The following is a 25260-nucleotide window of genomic DNA, read 5'->3' as shown; positions in this document are numbered from 1 at the left end:
TCTCTGCCTCCAGACCAGCCAACCCACACTCCCCAGGTCCCCTGAATGCAGCAGGAGCTCATGTCCTCCCCTTTGGCCCTGTCTCCTCCTGGGGCGGGTTGTGACAAAGGTCAGGAGGCTGTAGAATCTCTAAGGGAGACAAATTACCATTTCTGTCAACCGCCTTTAAGCAGTTAATGTCAGGAGTGAAAAAAAACCACATAGGGACACTCTCCCTCCCAATTTGGTACATGGTCTATCACCAATTTCCTTGGGCATCCACACCAAGAATGGCAAAATGGTGAGTCCTAAATAAACATTGATCAATTTGAGATTTTACTTTATAGTTCTCAGAATTACGAAAAGGCAGTGTATGTTGGATAGGCCACCCTGATATTTTTTATTGTTGAAATCATTTCACACCAGTAGCAGAGTTATCTGATAAACAGAAAGGAGAAATCTTTTCCTGGCTTGGTTAGTGCCTATTTTCACCCCTTACGGGCAATTTTCCTGGCCAAGAAGAAAGAGAGTAAAAAGGAGTCTTTTTTTTATTTTAAGCAGCCTGAGCAGAAGCGAGGGCCTGAAATTCCTGAGTTCCTCTCTGGTGCGGAGAACAGGACAGGGGTGGGAAGCTGCAGCCAAGGGCCAGGATTACCCATGGGGGCGCCAATCCCAGTTCAGCCAATTAATATCTTCATGTGACTTAGCTAAGCCTCAGTCTCCCCGTGGGTAAAATGGAGGTACTAAGAAGGTCATTTGAGGATTGAATGGGAGGGTGAAAGTGCATGCAGTTGGCACTCGACAATATGAAGAGTTTTTGCGTTTGAGTGTTGCTTTGGCTCTTGAAGTCAGTGTCTTCCCCAATTTGTCTATAAGCCCACCACTGCCCTTCCTTCAGGGCCACCTCTTCTGGGAAGCCCTCCTTGACTTGATTTCCTTGGCCCATGAGGATCTTCATTGCTTCAGAATCTCAGTACACTATTTAGGCCTCGACTATGAACTCCAGATAAGTCTTGTCTCCTCAGCAAGACCATCGTGTCTCTGGAGTTGACACCAAGCTCCGATTTCTTTGTGTCTCTTGCTATATCCAGCAGGGGCTGGACACATAGCTCAGCACCATCCCCTATAGTCCACCCCCTATGATCAGTCTTCAGACCATCCTGAGAGAGCTTTTAAGTGCCAGTTAGGCCCTGCCACTACCTTTACTTGAAACCTTTCGGGGACCCATGCATTCCAACAGATAATGTCTAAGCCGTTAGCATTTAAGGCCGAACCCCCACACCTCTGGGACCCCACTCCTGCACTTCCTACCCTCTCACCCATGCCTCCAGCCAGACGGAGCACTCAGCCCTTGCAAATTGTCCGGACTCTGTCCCATCCTTGGCCACAAGCTGCACTGCTTCCAAAACACCCACCCTCCTCCCCTCATTTCACCTTCCATTGCAGCTCTCCTCCTTTGGGTCATAACCCCCTTGAGAGAAGAGGCCTTGCCTGCCTCGTTTGTCCATGCCCCAAGAGCCTAGAACAGTGCCTGGCACAACAGTAGGCACCCAATTAACACTGAATGAATGAATGAATGAATGAATATGTGGACTTCTCTTTGCTCCATTTTATGTAGGGAATGGGAATTATAAATCAAGCTCCCTGCCTGGCTGGCAAGAAGAGATGTAGCAAATGGAAATACCCTTACAGACATTCACTTCAGAAATTCACTATGGACCTCTGAGCCCAAGAGAGAGGGCATGGAGGGAGGGCTCAGGGCCCTACTGAAGTCCAGAAGAAAAGAGGCAGCCACCACGTATTGGCTGAACATGTGCCAAGCTGCTTGGGTTCAAATCCCAGCTCTCCCTTTGACTACCAGGTAACCTAACCTCTCTATGCTTCAGTTTTCCTTCCCTAAAATGGGGATTTAACCTCCCCTCAAAATAACATCTGTCCTATTGGATTCTTGTGAAGACTAAATGAGACAATACATATAAAGCAGATAGCACAGTGCTTAGGACATAGTGAGGGCTATATCAATCTCAGATACTCTCATTACCATTATTTTTAAGGCTATGAAGAGAACAAACTGGTGAAGGGATAAAGAATGAGAAGAGAATGTGTTTAGCTAGGGCGATTGTGAAAAGCTTCATCAAAAATTCATTTCGGCTGAGAACTAAAGAACGAGAGAGAGCCAGGTGGGCATAAGAGCTGGAGGAAAGAGCATCCCAGGCTGAGGGGACAGCAAGTACAAAGGTCCTAAGGTAGGACGGAACCTGATGCCTCTGAAAAGTCCAAAGCAGAAAGCTGAGAGGGGCTGTGAATGCAGCAAGGTCACTCCCCCACCTCAGTGCCTTTGCACATGCAGTTTCTGCATGAAACACTTCCCCCTCCCTGTCTTCACCCTCACCTCCAGCCCAGCTCCTTTTGCCAACTACATTTACCAGCTCAGAAGCCACTTCCTTGCTGAAGCTTTCCTTGATTTCTCAGATGAGGTCGTACGTTGTTATTACACCTGTATTAGTATCTCAGGGCTGCTGTAACGAATTACCACAAACCTGGGAGCTTCCCTCTCTCACAGTTCTGGAGGGCAGAAGTCTGAAATCAGGGTGTCACTAGGGCCCTAATCCCTCTGGATACTCGAGGAGAGGAACCTTCCTTGCCTCTTACAGCTTTCGGTGGCTCCAGGTGTCTTTTGGCTTGTGCCTGCATCACTCCACTCTCTGTCTCTATCCTCACATGTCCTTCTCACCTTCTCTCTTATATAGATACTTGTCATTGGACTTCGCATCCACCTGAATAATCCAGGATGCTCTCATCTCAAGGTCTTTAATTTAATTATATCTTCAAAGACCCTTATTTTCTAAATAAGGTCACATTCATATGTTCCAAGGGTTAGGACATGGACATATCGTTCTGGGAGCTGCCATTCAACCCATTCTACTTTTTCATATCATCTTGAACCCTTTCTTCACTCCCTTAAGCACGGTTTGCAATATTGTATTTATTTGTTAAGTCCTCTGGCAATGGCTATCTCCATAGGAAGCTGCAGGCAACAAGAGGGCAGATCCCATGTCTGCACCACCATGCCCCCAGCACCCAGCGCCCAGCACACAGTAGGTGCCTGGCATGTGTTTGTTGAACAAACAAACTGCTGAGCCCCAAGCTCCTGGAGGAGGATGCCTCTTGTCAAGGACGTGGGCCTCAAGCCTGAAATGTGTTCAAGACTTTACAGCCCCATAAATCCCATGGCTGGCGGCACGATTAGGACGAAGTCAAAATGCATGACATTTAATTCCCCAGTGCTCAGACTGCAGAGCCTCGTAAACTCACCCCCCTAAACCAATAACCATAAACTGATAAAACACCATGTGGTTTCCTGTTTCCCAGAAATTGTTCCTGGGCCCAGGGAAGAAGCCATGTTCCACTCCCACTAGATGTCACTTGAGCAATGTAATTAATGTTTGGTAGAACTCTTCCTAATAGCCTGGGCTCTTTGTGGCCATATCAATAACAATGACATGGACCCAGCCAGTCTGCTGCTGAGTGCAGGTCAAGAGGAAAGCTAGAGGAGAATCTCAGAAGCAGCTTTACACACATTACAGGGTAAAGAAACGTGGCTGCGGATTTATATGGTGCTTCAGGCTTTTCGTGGCACATCCTTACCCTTGATTTCATGTGACCCTTACTTTGGGTCTATGAAAAGAGCAAAGCAAGGATTGCTCACTTCGTTTAATGGGAGAGAACGGTGAAGCCCAGAAAGGGAACTACTCAACTCATGCAGCTCACGAAAGCTCCAGGACCTGACCCCTGACCTCCTTTCATACCATTGGTGCTGATGGTTGGAAGGCCAGTATGACAGTAACTGTGCCTGAGCAGTAGCAGGAAGGAGCTAGATCAGGTTCAAGGAAGACCTCCTAGTGCATTCTACAGCACGCAACCATCTACAGTGTCCTCCTCTTTTGCAAGTTCATAAGAGGAGAGAGCCCTTTTCAGGGCTGACGGGCATCCAGATGCAACAATGGAGCCTCTCGCGGATACCCAGAAACCTGTTGCACACGGTCACCAGGGACCTTGTCACACACAGATCCCAATTCAGCGGGTCTGAGACAGGACCTGGAATTCTGCATTTCTATCCAGCTCCGGGCAATGCTAATGCTGCTGGCCTTTGGATCACATTTGAGCAATGGGTGGTAGATGATCTGTGCTAGGATGCTACAGGCTTGGAAGGGTCATTGTTGGGTAAGAAGCCTCCCACAGGACGCTGGGTATGAGCCAGTCAGAGATATAGAGATCGGCTGGAATGGTGACACCCACCCTCTGAGGCTGTGAAGGATCTAGATGTTCCATACTCGGACTTTTGGCAAATGGTCCCATCTCCTCCAACCTCAGTATTCTCATCTGTGAAATGTAGGTTTGGGAAGAAGGGGGTCGAGCTGCATAGTACCTGAGCTTTCATCTAGCTCTGATATCCCAAGACTCCAGGCATCGAAAATGCAAAGTAGCCTTTCAGAATCCATCTATAAGAGTCCAGCTTGGCCCTGGCAGTTGGCATCTGTAGCTTAGGTCTGTTTAGCATCCATTCCACACTGTTCTGGCTTCGGGACTTTATTGTCCTATGGGGAACCTCCGCCTCTCTCACTTGGTGGTGTTTAGATGGGCTGATCTTGCCTCCAGCTCCAAGGCGAGTACATAACACAGATCTAGCCAATCAGAGTGGCTCAGTGGTGGGCACATGACTCAAGCTAAGCCTATGAAATTCAGCCATGAGATTTTTGCTAGGATGTCTGAGGAAATGGCTCTACCTTTCTATCAGGGTTAGTATACTAGTAAGATAAAAGTCTGGTACTGCTGGTGGTCATCTTCACCACTGTGTGGATAAAGCCTGCTTAAAAGTATATATCAACCTAGGGGAAAGCAGAAATGAGAGACACAGACTGAGGCACAAGGCCTTCTGTTGGATACCTGGATCTAGTCATGCCTGAATTTTCAATCACTTGAGCCAGCAAATTACCTTGCTTCAGCCAATTTGAACTGAGTTTCTAAGGCTGTCAGTCAAAAGAATTCTGACTCACACACTCTATAGTCTATCCCCAAGATGAAGACAGGGAACTGGAGAAAAATCCTTTCTCACACACATGGGCAGGGATATAACTGGCCTCAATAAATTCCAGGTGTCAGAGCTGAAAGAGCCAACGCATTACACGAAGGAAGAAACTGAGGCCAAAGAGCAGACTTGACTTTCCCAAGGCTGCACAGTACAGTGACCAAACCAGGACTCATGCCCAGTTCAGAGTTCCTTCTTTTACATGCCAGCAATGAAAGCATCTAGCTACACCACTTTTCAGCATCCCCCAAACACACACCAAATCAAATGACCTTCTACTCCCTGAAATGCCACCATTGAGGACCCACTCCTCACGGCCTCTGTCTCCAAGATGCATCTATAAAAAGCATAAACCCAAAGAAAGAATGACAGCTAGGCTTATTGGTAGAGCAATGCAGCTAGAGAGGTGTGAATGATCATTGGGTAACTTTACAGATGGGAAAAATGAGGCTAGGAATGGGACCGTGACTGGCCTCTCAACTTTTACAGAGGAATTTGCCTATAGGTGGCTGACAGCAGAGCTGACACGATTTTGGGAATGACACCAAAAGGGAAGAGGAAGGTGAAAAAAAACCAGTATCTGATGGTGCCAACATCCTTAATTCACCTGAAATCAGGTGGGCCAGCTGGAAGCCTGAGTACCACAATCTGACCAGGACACAGGCTCTATACCCTCCCTCCTTTAAGAGCCCAAAGAATCCAGCAAGCTCTAGTCACTCTTTCTGTGTGCTGAGAACATCATATTTTGCCCTTAAGAAATGGGTGTTGACATCTCTTTACATTATTAGAGAAAATGCCCAGCCAAGAAATAAACCACCACTTTTATTTACAGTGTATTTCCCAGAACTCACAGAAATGCCATGCTTTTCTGCATAGACCTCAGATCAAAGCATAATTTATCACAATACATCAAACTTTACAGTACATAAAGCTCTCCCTACCTTATAAAAACATACAAGGAATCACTCACTCTTTACATAAATTACTTAAGAACATCCCAGCTGTACACATCATTTTGAAAGGATTTCTATTACTGGGAAGAACTGTTTTTACGAGGGAGGATCTTTGCAGTGGCTGCTGGGACAATTAAGATGGGAAAGAGCGAAGTTGAAACAAAGCACTCCATGGGAAAGAAACCCATCCCAGATCAGCCTAAAGCAGGATATGTTGTTCTAACCATGAAATGTCACCTTCTTATTAAAGTTCAGTCTTTCAAGGTGGGTGATAGAAATAGAGCAATATTGTAAACAGCCTAAAAGCAAAGGACCATAGCTAATGTTGTTCGCCATTGTATCCCTGGCACATAGTAGATGCTCAGCTAAAGAGAGAGGGAAGGAGACTAGGAAGGAAGGAGGAAGGGAGTCTCTACAGAATGTAAATGGATCAGTTATCTGCTGCTACAATAATTCTGTGTAAGAAATGACTCCAAAACTCAATGACTTAATAAAACACTATTTTTATTCCTGCTCACAAGGCTACAGGTTGGCCAGCAGTTTTCTGGCCTCAGCTGAGCTCACGCACATGTCTGGTGGTCAGCTGGCTGTTAGCTATTGGCTGATGGCCTTAGTTGGGACAACTGGGCCCCCTGCCACGAATCTCTCATGCGCATGTGTCTTTTGGTCTGGTCTGGATATGTTTTCTGGCTAGCCCAGGTACATTCTCATGGTGGCTGCTGAAGTCCAATAGAGCAAGTAGAAATATGCAAGCACTTTTTCCAGTCTCTTCTTGCATTTTATGCTAATATCCCATTAGCCAAAAATAATCACGTGGTCAAGGCCAGATTAGGAGGGCTAGGGGCTAGGAGTTATAGGACAAAGAGCATGGATTCAGGAAGGACATAACTGGGATGGTCAATGCAACCAGCCTACCACAATAACGATATCCAATTCCCACCAGCCCCACCCTCCCTCCAAACCCCACCCCACATTCAATGATCTAAAGCCCATAGAAAAAGAATAGAAAATGAGATTCTACTGACCCTGGGGAAAATCAGGGTCAAAGTCAAACTCTTCAATCAGTCGTATTTATTAATCGTATTTACAGCCAGGAGTTGTAAATCTTGATATCTACACGAGACAAGCAGGTAGTAATTACTGAACCAGACCAGGCAGGGATGGCGTGAACCAGAAACCGCTCCCCGTCTCCCTACGGGTGGCTTGGGGGCCATACAGCTCAAGCCAACAAAAGCCTCACAAGAATGCAGACCCAGGGCCACCGGCTCGAGTAATTATTCCTGGAGAATCTGGAAATAAGCATTTTGAAGTGAAATCATGTTTTCAAGTTAGGCACTACTTTAAAAAAAAATTTTAATCACATTCTGGGCCCTACCTGACTGTAGGCCTGGGTGTATCAGCTCTGATTGCAAACACTGCATTTTGGAGATCTTAAGCCCGATCTTGAACTTAGTGATTTTGCCTCGCCATGAGTGAGAGGTCAGATATTTTCAGAGGAAATGAAGGCTGGAACTCTGTCTTGTTTACCACTTTGTTCCGCATCTCAGAACAGGGCCTGGAATGTAACACCAGTTAGAAGGAAGAGGAGAAGGGAGGGAGGGTCAAGGGGAGAAGAAGGAGGGAGGGGGAGGAATCGACATCTACGGAGCATCTGATATGCATTGTGCAAGCCTTTTACATATATTTTATGGACTGAATTGTGTCCTCTGCAAATTCATATGTTGAAGCCATAACCCCCATATGACTGTATTTGAAGACAGGGCCTTTAATTAGGTTATTAAGGTTAAATGAGGTCATAAGTGTGGGGCCCTAATCAGATAGGACGGGGTCCTTATAAGAAAAGCTATTCTCTTTCCTTCCCCTCTTTCTCCCTTCCAATGTGTGCTCAGAGGAAAGGCCATGTTGAGGACACAGCTAAAAGCTGCTATCTGCAAACCAAGAAGAGAGGTATCAACAGAAGCCAACCTGCTGGCACCTTGATCTAAGACTTCCAGTCTCCAGAACTGAATAAATAAAACTCTGCTCTTTCAGCCCCTGTCTGTGACATTTTATTATAGACCCCAAGCTGACTAATACAATACACAACCTCAATCAATTTAACGTATAGAACAAAAACATGACATGGATAAATCACCAACCCAGAGAGAGGTAAACACCTTACACGTGTGTATTATTTTACAATTTACAGGCCCTGGGGCAGGGGGACAAATCTTTGCCTCCACTTCTCAAATGAGAAGACTGGGGCTCAGAAAGGTTGAGAGACTTGCCCAAGGTCACACAGGGAGAACACCAAGTCAGTCCCGGATTTCACTCTTTCCAGGACATCCCAGCATCGCCCACCTTAAACCAAGTCTGTCCTGAACAAAAGTCGTGCTCCACCCAGATCCACCCGGCTTCACCCCATCCTCTGTGCAGCCTCTGTGCACGTTCACCTCCACCTGCAGTCCCCGTGACTCTTGTTTGGAGCACTGCCCTCAACTGCTGGAGGCTCTTTGCTGGCACTTGTGAAGGGCCAGAAGTGTCTGAACGTTTCTCTCAGGCAGCCCTTCATTAACGACTGTCAGGTGCGTGTTTAGGAAAGCCAGCTCCCTTTCCAAGACATGGATAACTCTGGGATGTGACACATTCCAGGCCCGCCCCATCCCCCCTGCTCCCCGCCACAGGATCAAGCTAGACTACTCTCCACAGGACTTTGCTGAAATTGTGCCTTGTTTGGCTTCCTCCCTTTCCCTGTCCTGCCTCCCCTACGTCCTTACTTATCTCCCCTGGGACAACTGGATCTTTTTCTCAGGATCTTCTTCTGGGAAACCCAACCCAAGACCAAATCCCCTTGAAGACGCATGCCTTACAAGGCTGGTTTTCACCTCGGCTCCTGGTACAGTGGGAGCTAGGCAGAGCCCTGTGGTCAATCCAAAGGAAACAGCCATGTAGCTTTGGGGACAGCTGGGGGCGAGAATGGGAATAGCAACAGAGATGAGGAGAAAAGAATAAGGCCCTTTGGCCTTTTACGACTTATGTATTGTTACATAATATACATATTCAGTGTATAAAAATGGTTCAATGCAGATTTTTATAAAAAGATGACCCAAAGATAAAATAAGCAGTCAACATATTGGGGTATCTCCAGCCAAACTGTTTGCCTGTGTTTAAACAAAAATAAGGCCATCTCATATACGGAGTAAGTGGCATGTAGAAGAGGCGTTAGAGATGTGGGCTCTAAAGCCAGACTGCCAGGATGTGAATAGACGTCACACTTACTAGCTGTGTGACTCGAGGCAAATAACTTTACCTCTCTGTGCCTTAGTTTCCTCATCTGCAAAGCGGTGATGATAATAATGTCTGCGTTAGAGGAGTAAATGAGTTAATGCATAGAAATCACTCAGAACAGACCCTGACATCCACAAAATTCTGTAATGATATTTGTTATCACCATCATTGCCATCATCGTCGTCATCAGAGCTGTTGTAACTAGAGGTCATAAACCAGCTGCTTCTGGCAGGATCCAACCTGCAGATGTGTTTTGTTTAGTCCAAATAATGTTTTTCAGATCTATTCAGTTGCCAAAATTTAGAATTCCAGAGAGTTCACGTTAAAATGCAGATTTCCGGCTTCTTGAAAAAAGCAGGACGATTGGGCCACACCTGGCCCACATAGTCACAGGGTAAAATCATCTCGAAGTGGATCATGGCTGCCCCTGGCAGGGAGGCACAGGGCCTCCACTCGCTGCCTCACGAACTCGGGCTGCTTCCCTCACCCACATGCTGTGTCCCACGGGCATTCATGGGCGAGAGTCCTGTGCTTCTCAATACACGGTGAACACATCCTGTGAGTAACATTTACATAGCATTTTGATGACTCTTAATATTCTGGCCTGTGGCTCTACCATCACTTATTTCACAGGATTCTTACTGTTGAACCTGGGGAATAGTTTGAGTTTCCCACATTCATAAACAACGCTGCAATGAATGTTCTAAGACCTACAACTTCGGGCGCACAGAAGAAAGTTGTGGGGAGGGCAAGAGCTGAAACACTGCAGACATCCACAGAAAGATTTAAGGTGGGAATAGACCGGGAAAGTGGGTGACGAGAGAAGGAATCATGCTGAGAAGGGAACTGAGGCATTTCAGAAGTCCTCAGGAAACCTGTTGGGTCTCCTTCCTCGCTCCTAGAATAGCAGGTTGGTTATGAAGTCATCTAGGGAGGGTTGAAAGAATCCAAATGCAATGCACAGACCCCAGACTCAGAGTCCTCAGATTCGGACACTAGCTGAGGCTCCATTACCCAGGTTCAAGTTCTCAACTCATCAAATGGCCCGAGGCAAATCTCTTGACCTCACAGAACTTCTATCTCTCCTTCAATAAATTGGGACAAAAGCCCAGGTGTTCCACTCAAATGGCAACGAAGCTATTGGGCTGTTGTGAGGGTTGAATAAAATAATATCAAAAATAAATTCCAGTTGAAATATTTTTTAAAAATGGTGAAGCTATAAACATCCTAGAAGATAGCGTCAAAGAACATTTTATGATCATTTAAAACTTAAACCCCTATAGAGCAAAAATAAATAAATAAAACATGATGGAAAATAACAAATTAAGAAAAACTATCTGCAACATACATGACAAAGAGATTGCTTTTTTAAGAATTTTTATAATCCATAAGAAAAATTTTCAGAAACCCAACAAAAAATACTGAGGGAAAAACATTAAACAGGCAATTTCAGAAATATGCGAATGGCTTCTCAACTAATAATCGAAGATCTATCAATTAAAACTGTAAAGTCCTATTTCCCTTCATTCACTTGTCAAAAATCTTAAAGGTTAACAATATTCAGCATCAGGGAAGCTCTGGAATGCAAATTGCTACAGTTGCTTTGGAGGGCGGCTTGGCAATCAGACTGATAAATGGGCAGACCCTTCATCCCAGCCATTACCCTGCAGAGAACTTATTCCCCAGAACTATTTGCACAGTCTAAAACATTTTAGGTACTAGGATGTTCATTGCAGCACTGTTCATTAGAGTTGTGATGGATTTTAGATGTCCAATTGACTGGCCACGGGCATTCAGATTAGACATGATTTCTGGGTGTGTCTGTAAGGGTGTTTCCTAATGAGATTAGCTTTTGGATGGGGGATCCAGTAAGCAGCTGGCCCTCCCCAATATGAGTGGGCACCATCCAATCTGTTGAGGGCCTGAATAGAAGAAAAGGCAGAGGAAAGGGAAATTGGTCCCTTTTTTCTGCCTCTGATTGAGCTGGGACATCTCATCTCATCTTCTCCTGCTTTGAACTGGACTTATACCATCAGCTCCCCTGGTTCTCAGGCTTTTAGACTCAGGCTGAATTGCACCACCTGCTCTTCTGGTCTCCAGTCTATAGATGGGACATCTGAGCCTCCATAATTGTGTGAGCCAACTCTTCATGAAAGATGATGATAGATAGATAGACAGTTAGATAGATAGATAGATAGATAGATAGATAGATAGATAGATAGATAGATAGGCAGATAGATAGATAGATAGATAGATAGATAGATAGATAGATAGATAGATAGATAGATAGATAGGCAGATAGATAGATAGATAGATAGATAGATAGATAGATAGATAGATAGATAGATAGATAGATAGGCAGATAGATAGATAGATAGATAGATAGATAGATAGATAGATAGATAGATAGATAGATAGATAGGCAGATAGATAGATAGATAGATAGATAGATAGATAGATAGATAGATAGATAGATAGATAGATAGATAGATAGATGAGAGAAAGAGAGAGGGAGAGAGATCTCCTATACCATGGTTCTGATTTTGTTTCTCTGGACCATCCTGACTAATACAGTAGTGAAAATTGGAAGTGATTTCACCAAAAGCAGTGTCTTTCACATGGGTAGTTGATTTAGGACTGTGATCTCACGGACAGGACTGAGGGGCAGGGGAGTGCATGGAGAAGGCGGAAGAACCAACACAAGGATGCATTATCAAACTGGCCACCACCTCCTCTGATGAGCGACTCACTTCCACAGGACCTTTAGAGCAGCCCTATGAAATGCAGCTCGGAACCGTCCTTCTAGAGGAAGAAAAGAGGACACCCTGCTCCATCAGCTCCTGCCTCCCACTGGTCAGGGACTACCCACGGAGGATAGACTCCCTGGCATGTCCAGGTGGCACACGCAGAGGTTGCAAGCAGGTTCCCCAGAGAGTATCAGAGAAGCCCCGAGCAGGGTTGGCTGAAGGCTGCACTGTATGGCCATGGCTCGAATAAGAATGATGGCCCGTCATGGGCCAGAGCAACCTGGCCCACTACACTGATTTGCTTTGAGGCAGGGGCCGGCCGTGCAGTTCTAGGTTGGCCTTACCTCTCTCCAATGACTTGTCATAAAGATGTCACCTCCCACAAGCAAGGCCCCTGTCATGGAGGGGCTATGTATCCACTCAACTAAAAAACCCAAGCCGGGCTAATGGCTTCTCCCCCAAATGGCAAGACCTCTCTCCTACAATGAGGTCCAGGTGTCGAGCCAGATTGAGTGACGAGAATTACAGCTCTACAGCTGTGTCGCTCCTTTTCTTCTCCTGGACGGACTTCTTTGTCTGATGCTGTCGCCTCTTCCACCCAGTTTTCTCTCATTTTCTTGGACTGCTGCGGAATGAGATGCAGTCTTAAGATTTTTCCCATCTGCTTCCCCTACAACAAGCACAAAAGCCCTCTGAGCTTTCATAAGGCTTTTATGCTTAAGAGTAACCCTTGGAGGGACTGTAGGGGACACTGTGGGCTTTGCCTTTCCAGGACGCTCTCTCCTTGGGAACTGCCCTCTATTCTATGAGCTTCTAGTAGCTGTCAATCACAGCTTCCATGGCAACACGTGTGGTCTATTAGAAATCCCAATCCCCGAGGCCAGGCTAGTTCAGGGATACACATGCTACTCAAGCAGGACCAATCAAAATTCTTTCCCGGGAATGTCCCACCAGAGCCATGGAAAAGACTATATATTGTCCCTGGAGTCACAGTGCTGGAAGGATTAAAACATAGGTTTGAGAGCCACATGTTCCTGCCACTCAAAAGAAACCTGGAAGAATGACATCAACACATTAAAAGCAGCCAAGCCAAGAAATGGAGAGAGAGCCCCAAGGACATTACTGGATCCCTGGCTTCAGTGGTACCTGTCAATCCTGCCAGTCCTATCTTTCCCAGATACACGAGTCAGTAAAACACTCTGGAGTTTTAGCTAGTTTGGCCGAGATTTTGTCATTTGCAACCAAAAGAGTTCTGAGTTAAGCAGAAATCGCTTGTGGGGTGGGGCAACGAAAAGGAGGTGCAGAAGGTTCCAGAACTCAGGGTTATCCTTTCCAAATGAAATTAAACCGTGTTGCTCCTGCTTAAAATGCTCCAATGACTTCCATCACCCTGAGAATAAAATCCAAATTCTTCACCACCATCTACAAGTCCCTCAAGATCGGTCCCCTGCCTCGCCTCATGCCTCTCTCCCCTCACTCTGCCTGCACATCACCTCCATCCAGCCCTCATTCAGTTCTCCAACAGGCCAGGCCCTTCTCCTCCTCAGGGCCTGTGCACATGGTATTCCTTCACCTGACAAGCTCCATTCGCTGCTCTCTACTTGGCTGACTCACTCTTTTTCCTCGTCGAGGTACCAGCATAAACGTCCCCTCTTCGTAGAAGCCCTCCCCTCCCCCAGTCATCCAACATAAAGCCTGTCACCGTGTTTATTCTCCCTCAATAAAGCACCCTGGTTTGTTGTCATCATAGGACATCCTCTGAGTTTTACTCATTAGTGCCTGTCACCCTTGCTAGGCCAGATCCATACCATGTTCATGGCTGTATACCCAGCCCTGGACTTGGCACATGTTAGACAACAAAGATTTGTCGAATGAATAAATCATTGACATCATCTAGTTCAGAGGTTATCAGTGTCCCTCCACCCCCACCCCGAAGCTTCCTTAGGTTGGGTTATTTGAAAGCAGTCCCTAAGAATTTGTGTAAAAGTGGTTTATTAGGGAATGTTCTGCACAGAGAGTAGCCTTCATTCAATCTCCAGGGAGCTCTGGGGACAGTGCAGTTCCCATATTAGAGGTGATTAGGTTAGAGGCAGGGAGCTGGAGCATTTATTATTATCATCACTGATGGCGATAACTACAGAAGCATTAGGAAGTGTGTGGAAGTTTATTTGGTTAGCAGTGATTCTGTGGATGCTGGCCTATCGATGCCCAAAGACCAGGGATGCTAAACACTATACACTATCACCCCATTCCACAAATAAAAAAATTGTCCTACTCCTATAGATGGCCCTCCTATAGATGAACATTCATCTGCTTCCAATTCCTCATTTGACAAGTGAGGAAATTGAGGCCAAGAGAGGGTAAGTGGCTTGCCCAAGGCAACACAGCAAAAAAGAGACAAAGCTGGGGTCTAAAACACTAGTCTCTTCACAGAAGCCCTTGAGTCTTCATTCCTCCTGAATCCTAAAAGAATATTCTAAGCCCCAAGTGCAAAATCCCTTCTGAAATTCTTCAGTGGGGAGCCAACCCCTGTCCTCTCTGGGTGAAGTGGGGAGAAGTCAGACTTCAAGACATCGGAGGCCGAAAGCAGATGTGCAAACGAAGATAAGGGAAACGGTGTTTTCACCAGACAAATTCATGCCCTGCTCAGTTTAGACATTAAAATGAACTAAATTAATTTCATGCCATATGCAAATCCTTACCAGCTGTCAGCTCTGTAATCACAGGAGACTTAATGTAATAACTAAACAAGAATAAAAACGCAGCAAATACGGGCTCTAGGCAAGTCCACTGACAGCGGGCTTTATGTTCCTGGATACTCAGCAAGGGCAGAGCATTTATGGCGGACATCTGGAAGCAGCTCTGTGCCCAAATGTCTGCCATCTCCTTCACAAAAATGCCTGTGGCGATAACAAATAATGGCTAAGGACCGATCTGGCTGTTTGGTACCCTGAGCCCCCACGTACCATGAACATCTCTCTCTAGACCCCACGGCTTCTTTCCAACTGTCGAGGTTCAGCTCATTCCAGCCATCTGGACCAAGCACTCAGAAGTAGCCAAAAGATGTCTCCAGCTCACCGGATTTGGGTCCCCTCACCCGGAACCAAAGAGATGGGAGGATGGCTGTTGGGGGAGCTAGGAGGAGCAGGAGGTCTTCCAACCTGAGGACGCCACGTTCCTCTGCCCAAGCTAAAAATCATAATGGCAAATATTTATCAAATGCTTATCACAGGGCAGGAGCAAAGCGCACCACTGCGAATTGTCTCAATGTTTCCCAAATCATGGAGGATGATTTCAGGCTGTCTGTTCATTCATTCATTCATTTATTATTTCAACAAACTTTATTAAGCATCTATTATGGGCCAGGTACTGAGCTGGGGAATATACCAGCAAACGAAATACATGAAAATCGCTGTCCTTGTAAAGCTTAATTTCTGGTGGGACAAACGTTTTTTTGAAAACAGCTATGATATGTATTAGGAAAAAACACTCTGTATTTGTGATGACACTAACATCACTGCCTTAGAGTGAAGCTCTATGTTTAAAAGTTGACTTAAAATTAATTAATTAATTAATTGAGTGATTGACTAAAAGTTGATTTATTGAAAGAAAAATGTTAAGTAAATAATAAAACAGATGATGCACAGATGGGTTAAAGGTATTACTGTTAACCCCATTTTACAGCTAGAAAAACCGAGGCTTGGGGAGATGGAGTCATTTGCCTGAGGTCACCACATAGCTGAGACATGACAAAGTTCAGACATGAACCCAGGTCAGTCTTCAGATCTGGTGTTTTAACCACCAAACTGAGCCAAAGTGATACATCAAGTGGTTCGTTTCAGACTAACACTTGGCTCTCTGTCACCAGCTACCAAAACTCACTTTGCACATGGCTTATACTCCCTCTCTGAAAAGCTCACCAAGAAATTATGCAATTTCCTCTTGCTTATGTTTTAGGGTTGAGGAGGGTTTCCTTAAGTGAGGGGGCCAGGACCCCTCATTCACACAGCAGCCTAACTGGGGGCCTGTGAAAATGACCAGGCTCCCACTACAGGGAACAACTCTCGATAACCCACAGCTAATTCACCAGCCCTATCAGGACCGAGTCTCGATTGAAAAGTTTGTGAACGTGTCAGTGACCGATGTATAAGCCTGCCAGCACCCTGGCCAGGAAAGCAGCTCAGAACATTTTTGTTTCCAAATGCAGGGAGGCCAGCTGTCCAGAAGAGCAATAACATCTCCCATGAACTGCATGCCAAGAGCTCACTCACTCCTCCCATAATCCACGTGGTAACCACCGTGATCATTCCTGTTTCACAGATGAGAATACTGAGGCAGAGAGAGCTAGGGAACTTCTCAAAGGTCACACAATGGCTCAGTGGCAGACGTGGGTTTCCAACCGCACTGTCTGGCCTCAAAGCCCTACCAGAGATCGGCAAACGTCCATAAAGAGCCCAACAGTAAATATTTTAGGTTTAGGGCCATACGGTCTCTGCTGCAATTACCCAACTCTGCTGTTGTAAACTAAAGCAGACAGAGACAATATGTAAACAAACGGGCATAGCTTTATTTACAAAAACAGGTGGCAGGCCGGATTTGGCCCACAAGCCATAGTTTGCCTCTTGTCATTTCTAAAGCGTATACCCCTGTCACCCACTGGGAGTTTGTACCATAGAAAAAGCAAATAAGCAATAAGTAGGCCTTGAAGTCAGGAGGCAAATCCCGTGGGATCCTGAGGAGATTACGTCACCTCCTGGTTCTGTTTCTCCCACTCTAAAATGGAAACAGTATCTGCATGGTACACAGAGACAGCACGCGTGCGCGCGTGCGCGCACACACACACACACACACACACACACACACACTCCATGGGGTTATTATGACAATCCAGTAGGATAATGCATGCAAAAGAGATTTATGAGATCATCCCTGCGCAAATGCTATTATTGTTATTATTACTATTATTGTTACTGTTACTATTATTGGGGCTTCCAGCTACTTCTCCAGGAGCTACAGGAAATATTGAGCATTACCGTTAAGAGGCTCTCTCCGCAATATCTGAGGTCACCTCCTTCTCTTCCAATCACACTGGAAGCTATCATTTGCCCTCCATTCCAGTTCCGATTGAGCCTCTTAATTCCCTCCCTGTTGAAAGCCATAAGTATTAACACGTGAGATTTAACACTCCACTCCCCACATAATTAAACGCATCCATGTAAAGGGAAAATGTTGAACAACTAACTTTTCTACAGATGATGTGGCAGGAGTAACTCTCACCTGGCAGTTTCTCTCTGTTGACTCCCAGTTTTCATTTGGAGTGTAGATGGTCAACATCGCCCCCCGCCCCCCCTCACAAAAAAACATACCAAAAACGGTGAGGGGGAGCCACAGGGAGGGCTTTTATAAATGGAAGCTATAAGATTCAATAAGAACCTAATCAGTCTAGGATATAAAATTTTTAGTTTCTGTGCTCCAAGCAACTTTTTCAACCAACCCACCAGACACCTGTCAATGGGAAAATTACATCAGGCTCTATATAATATGTCATCATGGAAACGCAAATTAAAATAACAAATAGATACCGCTACACACCTACTAGAATGGCCAAAATCCAGAACACTGACAACAGCAGATGCTGGTAAGGACATGGAGCAACGGGAACTTTCATTCATTGCTAGTGGGAATGCAAAATGGTACAACAACTTTATCATTCATTGCTAGTGGGAATGCAAAATGGTACAACTTGGGAAGACAGTTTGGTGGTTTCTTACAAAACTAAACATACTATTACCATGGGCTCCAGCAATCATTCTCCTGGGTATTTATTCAAAGTAACTGAACACTTATGTCTACACAAAAACCTGCACACAGATATTTACAGCAGTGTTATTCATAATTGCCAAAACTTGGAAGCAACCAAGACGTCCTTCAGTAGGTGAATGAATAAATAAACTGTGGTACATTCCACACAATGGAATATTATCCAGCACTAAAAAGAAATGAGCTATCAAGCCATGAAAAGACAAGAAGGAACCTTAAATGCATATTATTAAGTGAAAGAAGTCAATCTGAAAAGGCTATATACTATATAATTCCAACTATATGACTTTCTGGAAAAGGCAAAACTATGGAGACAGTTAAAAGATCAGTGGTTCCCAGGGGTTTGGGGTTGGGAGGGATAAATAAGCAAAGCACAGAGGACAGTGAAAATACTCTGTGCGATACTGTAGCAGTGGATATATGTCATTAAACATTTGTCCAAACCCATCAAATGTAAAACACCAAGAGTGAACCCTAATGTAAACCATGAACTTGGGGTAATAATGATACGTCAGTGTAGGTTCATTCCTTGCAACAAATGTACTGTTCTGGTGGAGGATGTTGATAGTGGGGGAGGCTGTGCATGTGTGGGCAGGGGGTATAAGGGATATCTCTGTACCTTCCATTCAACTTTGCTGTGAACCTAAAAGTGCTCTAAAAAAATAAAATGTTTAAAATTTTTAAAAAATTATATTAGGCTGGCCTCTCAACTGTACATAGGACATGTTAAAAGTGAACGCTAGGAATGTTATTAAACCTTTAAAAAGGAAGGAAATTCTGACACGTGCTACCACATGGATGGCCCCCGAGGACATTATGCTAAGTACAATAAGCCAGTCACACAGAAACAAATATTGTACGGTTCCACTTATAGTAGTCAGAACCACAGAGACAGAAAGTAGAAGGGTGTTTTCCTCGGCTTGGGGAGGATAGAATGGGAAGTTCCTGTTTAATGAGTACAGAGCTTCAGTTTGAGAAATGAAAAGAGTTATGGGGATGGAGAGTGGTGACGGCAGTACAACAATGTGAATGTATGTAATACCTCAGAACTGTACACTTAAAAATGGTTAAGAAGGTAAACTTTGTGTTATGTGTATTTTACCACAATAAAAGAATATAAATAAAATAAATAAACAAGCAAGCAAACTATCTAGACTAACAGGCTGAAAAGTGAGGTTATTTCTACATTCATGGTTTATGGCTGAAAAATAGAAAACTAACCCAGATGATAGCCTCAGCGAACATCTTCATGAAATAGAAGAGGTGGCTTTTCAGTGAATCCCATTTAAAAAAAAAAAAAAGAAAAGAGAAAGAAAGAAAATGTCTATAGCAATGAGATAGTCTTAACTCATGTGCTGCTCCTAGTCTGCTGCCTGGCACTTGGTAGGCACTTGCTGATTGTGATCATAATTCCCCCACCCCAGCCTCAGAAAAAGGGAGACGTGGAAAGCAGGTCTGCTCATGCTGGCATGACACCTGTCCAATCGTGCTCCAAAGGGGCTACTTTCCCCACTTCTGTCTCGGAGTAGCTCAGAAGGCTAAAATGGAAGAGAGAAGGTCAGAGTTGGTGGCACTGGAGGAACCTGCTCACTTCCATTCATCTCCAGCCCACGGTCTAATGTGACGGCTGCACCCCCAGCCAATGAATTGTTCTCAGAGAGATTGGAGACACTTTTGTTAGAGAAACTATGGAGAACCTTAAGGAAGCAAAGAATAAAAGCACGGAAAAGGAGCCAGTCACAAAGGAGCACCTGTTATATGATTCCATTTATAGGAAATGTCTAGAACAGAGAAATCTATACAGACAGAAAACAGATTTGCCAGGGGCTGAGGGAGGACAGTGGTGGAGAAATGGGGAATGATTGCTAAAGGGTATGGAGTTTCTTTTTTGGGGGGGGGTGACAAAAACGTTCTAAAATTGGTTGTGGTAATGGTTTCACAATTCTGTGAATGTACTAAAAATCAATGAAGTGTACACTTTAAATGAATGAATTGTGTGTTATGCGAATTATATCTCAAGAAAGCCGTTACTAACAAACAAAAAAAGTTGCCTTGGCTCTAAACTTATATTCCAGTTCCTCTAAGAACTCCAAATCCACTGCCGTCTTTCTGATTAGGTTTCACGATAATTTTTTAAAGAGCATTTCCTCAGCACCTGAAAAAAGACCCTTTGATGTCCATCCAAAGACTTCCTAGGAATTCTCATCTATCTAAAAGGGGGAAATGCCTATTAAAAGCTTGGCTTTCTTGGCTAGCCAAGCACCCACGTTAATTTCCTTCCATCCATGCTACTATGGCAACAGAAAGCTCCACTGAGAGCTTTCGGGGTGCAGCCAAAGGGACTGCAATTTGGACCCAGGGTGAACTGCAGCCTCTCTGCACAGAGCCCCCACGCCCTGTCTGTCTTGCTGATGGACACTGTAGGAAGGGACAACCTACACTCAGGTAGAGCTGGGAAATCTGAGAGTGGGGAGGAGCAGACAGTGGCTTCTCTGGGTCTGCACTCCATGCTGGCCAAATGACCACCCTGAGTTACCATCACCATGCAGGTAGAAGAGAGGGTGTTAGTTATATCTTTTAGAGGCTGTGATCTAGGATGGCATCTTGAGCACCTGAGCCAGTCTCCACGTCAACATGACCTGAAAGGTTTCATTAAACAGCTAGGAGAAAGGCAGGCAGCAACTGGGAGCCCACTATTCTCACGGGTAAGTCTCGTACCGGCAGAAGCTCCCTGCCTCTCAACCACACAAGGCCAAAGGGGCCTGAAGTCCGTGCTGCCAGGCTGTTGGGCAGAACTGTTAGGACTGAGGAGGGCCAGGCACACTGGGTGTAGGGTAGCAGCCTCCAAGACAGTCCCCAATGACTTTCACCTCCTGGTGAACAATAGATAGTCCCCTCCCACACCGTACCAAGGTTGCTCTATGTTGTTACCCATAGCGTTCGGCAGAGGTGACAGTGTATGACTTCTGAAGCAAGGTCATAAAAGACATTCTGCTCTTGGATCACTCACATTGAGGGAAGCCAACAGCCATGTTGTGAGGACACTCAAGCAGCCCTATGGAGCAACCCGCATAGAGTAGAACTGAAGCACCCTGTGACCAGTCAGCGCCAACTTGCCAACCACATGAGTGAGCCACCTTGGAAACGGGTCCTCGCCCATGCCAAAGCCTCAGACCCAGCGTGACTGCAATGTCAGAAGAGATCTGGGGTCAGATGGATCTGGCTAAGCTGCTCCCGGATTCTCAACACTCATGAACTATGTTTGTTGTTGGTTTAAGCTGCTAAATTGGGAAGGGGGGTGATATTAAATATACAGCATGGATAATTGATACAGAGTAAATCCAGATACCCCTAGCATAGCCAGAAATTGTCTTGAGAAGAAAAGATGGCTTTATTAAGATTTTTCCCTCCTTGCTCCTCACTCCCTTCCCCAAAGTACTTTTACAAAAGAAATTGATGTGTTGATGAATAGGGAGTCTAGAGACCTGGATTGCTGTCCTGGCTCTGACCTTGCCCTCCATCCACCTCAGTTTTCCCACCTGCCAAACTGAGGAATTAAAGTATAACTTCTCAGCTCTAAAATTGTTAGGTCTCATAGTGGTTGAAATCATACGTTTTGAGTCAGAAAGACTGGTTGTGAACCCTGGCTCTGCCTCTTGCTTGCTGTATGACCTCAGGTTAATTACCTAACTTCTCTGCACCTCATTTTCACCTTCCATATAGTGGGTTTAATTATATCTACTTCATTGCATGGTTATAAACATCCAATAAAATAATACATATAAATGTATTATTTTATTTAGTACACATTAAATGCTTAATAAGTGGTAGTTACCACTACTAATAATGAGATAACGTGACAGGTACAATTATTTCCACTTATAGTCAAGATACAAGGGGATCAAAAAAGTTGGAGCACTTTATTGGTCTGGAGTGGGCCCAACTATGGGTGTTTTTTTAAAAGCTTCTCAGATGATTCGTTGACAAACTCTGACCTAGAGAAACTGCGACACATGTGCCAAAAAATCAGATGGGAATTTCACTGCAGTGCTGTTTATAATAGGGAATGATTGGAGATGATCCCAAAGCCCATCAATAGGTAAATGAGAAATAAACTGTAAATGGAATACTACACAGCAGTGTAAAATTAATGAACCAGAACTATGTGTATCAACATGTATATAAATCTCTAAAATAGAATGCTGAACCAACAAAAAATGCAGAAAGATACAAAGAGTATATATAATGTGTGAAAATATGCAGAACATTGTTATATATTATTTAGGAATATATACATATGGGTAAAAGCAAAAGATCATGCATGGATACAATAGGCATCAACTTCAAGGTGGTCGTTACCTCTGGGAGGGAGAGAAGGGAATGTGATAAGGGGAGAAGATGCTGGAGAGCTTTGGTGTATTGGTGATATGACACAGTATTTAGTATTTCTTAAACTGGGTGGCAGGCACATGGGTACCCATTGTATTAGCTATGTCTTCTGGATGTCTGAAATATTTCACAATTTAAAAATAGATGGCATAGAAAAATATCTAGCACAGTTGTACATGGGTATTTTTTCTTCTTATTTATTTGTGCCTTCTATTATATCTACAATGATCCTGTCTTGCTTTAAAGAAATCGTTGGTTATTTAACAAGAAAAAAAGCAGTTATGTTTAATTTTTTGAAAGTAAGAAATATCACGTCCCCAAATAATTTGCTCGGAAAACACTTATTTGCATGTCTGAGACGTTAACAGATGGGTGAAAATCAATTTGACACTGTATGACATGTGTACCCTGAGTCCAGAGCATGAGCCATCAGCTCAGGGATACCCACACGGGGTCCCCAAAACTCTGTCTCTTGGGGGTGCCTCAGAAACTGGGCCTGACTCCACTGGGTATGTGTCATGAGGATTAACCATTAGTCAGAGAGAAGGGTTGCTGGGGCCTCTTATGCAGCAGCTTTAAGTTAGGAGAAAAAAAAAAACATATCCAAGCAGGCTGGGAAAGGAGAGGAACATGGGAGTGAAGGGAGAGAGAACTGGTGTGGCATATTTTCTTTTAAATGAAGTTGAGTCATTCTGGAGCCATCCCAGTGCAGTATAGCCTCAAGTTGGGGAGTTTTGTGTTTCCTAAGCAATCGGCTCTGACTCTGCCAGTAAGAAATGCTTGAAAGCTGTTTCTTAAAGATGCACAAGTGTTTTTCTTTGTTTTGTTTTGTGTTGTTTTGTTTTGTTTTGCATAATAGACACATTTCCCATGCAGCCACTTTCCAGTTCTTTGTCACGTGTCAAGGTAAACTTTTAGAAAATTCCTCCATGGGCCATGGGGAGGCAATTTCTACCCAATACAGTATACTTAAGACGGAGAAAGCCAACTTTTCAATATCGCTTCAGGGACCATATTTTTCATGCATTTAACACAGCGGAATGCAAAGTAGAGAAAGAAAATTGAGTGTGCTCTCCCAACAGTGGGGATTGAATGGGGAAAGTGATGCCAGGTGAATTACTGCCCCCTGGTGTCCACAGACAGTGGTGCAATCATTTGCTGAGAGTCATTTGTGTTTTCCTGCTTGGCCTTGCCACCATCTCCTGTCCATTTTAAAAGCCTTTAAGCAGGGAACTGGCAGCCCTCTGTAGCCGGCAGGAAAACATGCCAACTGTTTAAAAATCTGGAGATTTTACTTTAAAATCTAGGCCTGAAATTGCTTTTGAAAAATTGGAAAAGCTGTCAACTTTTGGACTGCACCCCAGAATAATAAATGTAGGCTAGAACTGAGAAACTCCTACCCACTTTGGACAAGACAGGTGCCTCATAGTCTCCACACTCCCACCTCTCCCTATTATCTCATTCCCAGGCAGTTTTACTAAGAGTTCTTGTGAGCTTCTAGATTTGCTACCATGGCCTAAAGTCATTAAAGAGTTTACACTGGCATTCCAAGAAGGAATAGATATGGCATAGGGTCTTTAAAAGTAGATGATTACATCACCTTATGCCTGGGAGGGAACAGAGGTCCACAAACCCTATCATATCCAGTCCAGGGAGATAAGTGACCTACTCAAGGTCACGCAGCTGGTAAGCAGTGGGCCCTGCATTTGAACACGTATCTGTCTGACCCCAAAGCCCCACTGCTTTCCACTCCAACCATCCCCCATAATTAGCTGGTTTCACAGCAGGTCCTCCTCTGCAGAAGGTTTTCATATTACTGCTTAGACCATTAGACCTATCATATCCAGTCCAGGGAGATAAGTGACCTACTCAAGGTCACGCAGCTGGTAAGCAGTGGGCCCTGCATTTGAACACGTATCTGTCTGACCCCAAAGCCCCACTGCTTTCCACTCCAACCATCCCCCATAATTAGCTGGTTTCACAGCAGGCCCTCCTCTGCAGAAGGTTTTTATATTACTGCTTAGACCATTAGATAAATTCAGGGGACTCTGAAAGAACAATGTTCAAGATCTTTGTTCAAAAGACAGAAACAAGAAGCCCCAGAAGTAATCACCATCCTCCATCGTTGGTCCTGCTTCAGATATTTCTTATTTAAGTCAATAAAATTTTTCAAGCATCTACCATGTGCCATTCTCTATGCCAAGGGCTTGGATTTGGGGAAATCGAGGACTAGTTACAAGTTATAAACAGGGAACCCACCAGCAAGGGCCAAAACTGTTTGGTTCCTCACCTCACAATGTCCCCCCATGGTCTCTTTCATGACAGCACACCTCTGGTGGCCTGTACCTGGACACTTCCTTTTGTGCTATATAGGTCAGTGGCTCCCCTAAACTGGAATCAGACTGAGACCTACAAAATGGCAATGGGGTCTCTCTCCAGTAGTTGGAGCTCTGACAGGTTCTTCTGCAGATAACAAATAAAAAAAAAATGACTTGGTGTCTTTCCTGGGAAAAATTGCAACAGCAGATGCTATCAAGTGTTTGTTCTGTGCCAGACACATAGGATCTCACTTTGCCCTCACACAAAACCCTATGAGGATGTACTGTCATCACATTACCTCATCTTACAGAAACGCAAACGGGATAAGCAAGGTGAAGTCACTTGCAAAATGTACTGTTTGCAAATGGCAGAGCTGGGATTTGAACCCAGGGTTCTGTGGCCCCAGTGGTGACACCCACAACCACTACCTCAGAATGGCTTCCAAGAAGAATGTGCGTCATGGAGGAGGTCAGGTCTTGAAGCACACTAGGCCTTCTGCAGCAGGGTGGGAGCTGAGCTGTTAACACCAAAGTTTGCTTACCAGACAGAAGCGGAGCTGCCACACTGGGGCTAAGCTGCCACACTGATGATGCCTCTCTCGGGCGGCCTCACAGTCTGTTGCCCCAGAGATATGCTGTTTTGTGATTAAGCTATTTTCACTAAATAGTCTCCCCCTCCACCACAGCCCAAACTGGGG

This window comes from Pteropus alecto, unplaced genomic scaffold (assembly GCF_000325575.1).
Source record: "Pteropus alecto unplaced genomic scaffold, ASM32557v1 scaffold259, whole genome shotgun sequence".
Classification (NCBI taxonomy): Eukaryota; Metazoa; Chordata; class Mammalia; order Chiroptera; family Pteropodidae; genus Pteropus; species Pteropus alecto.
This window is presented reverse-complemented; position numbering follows the sequence as displayed.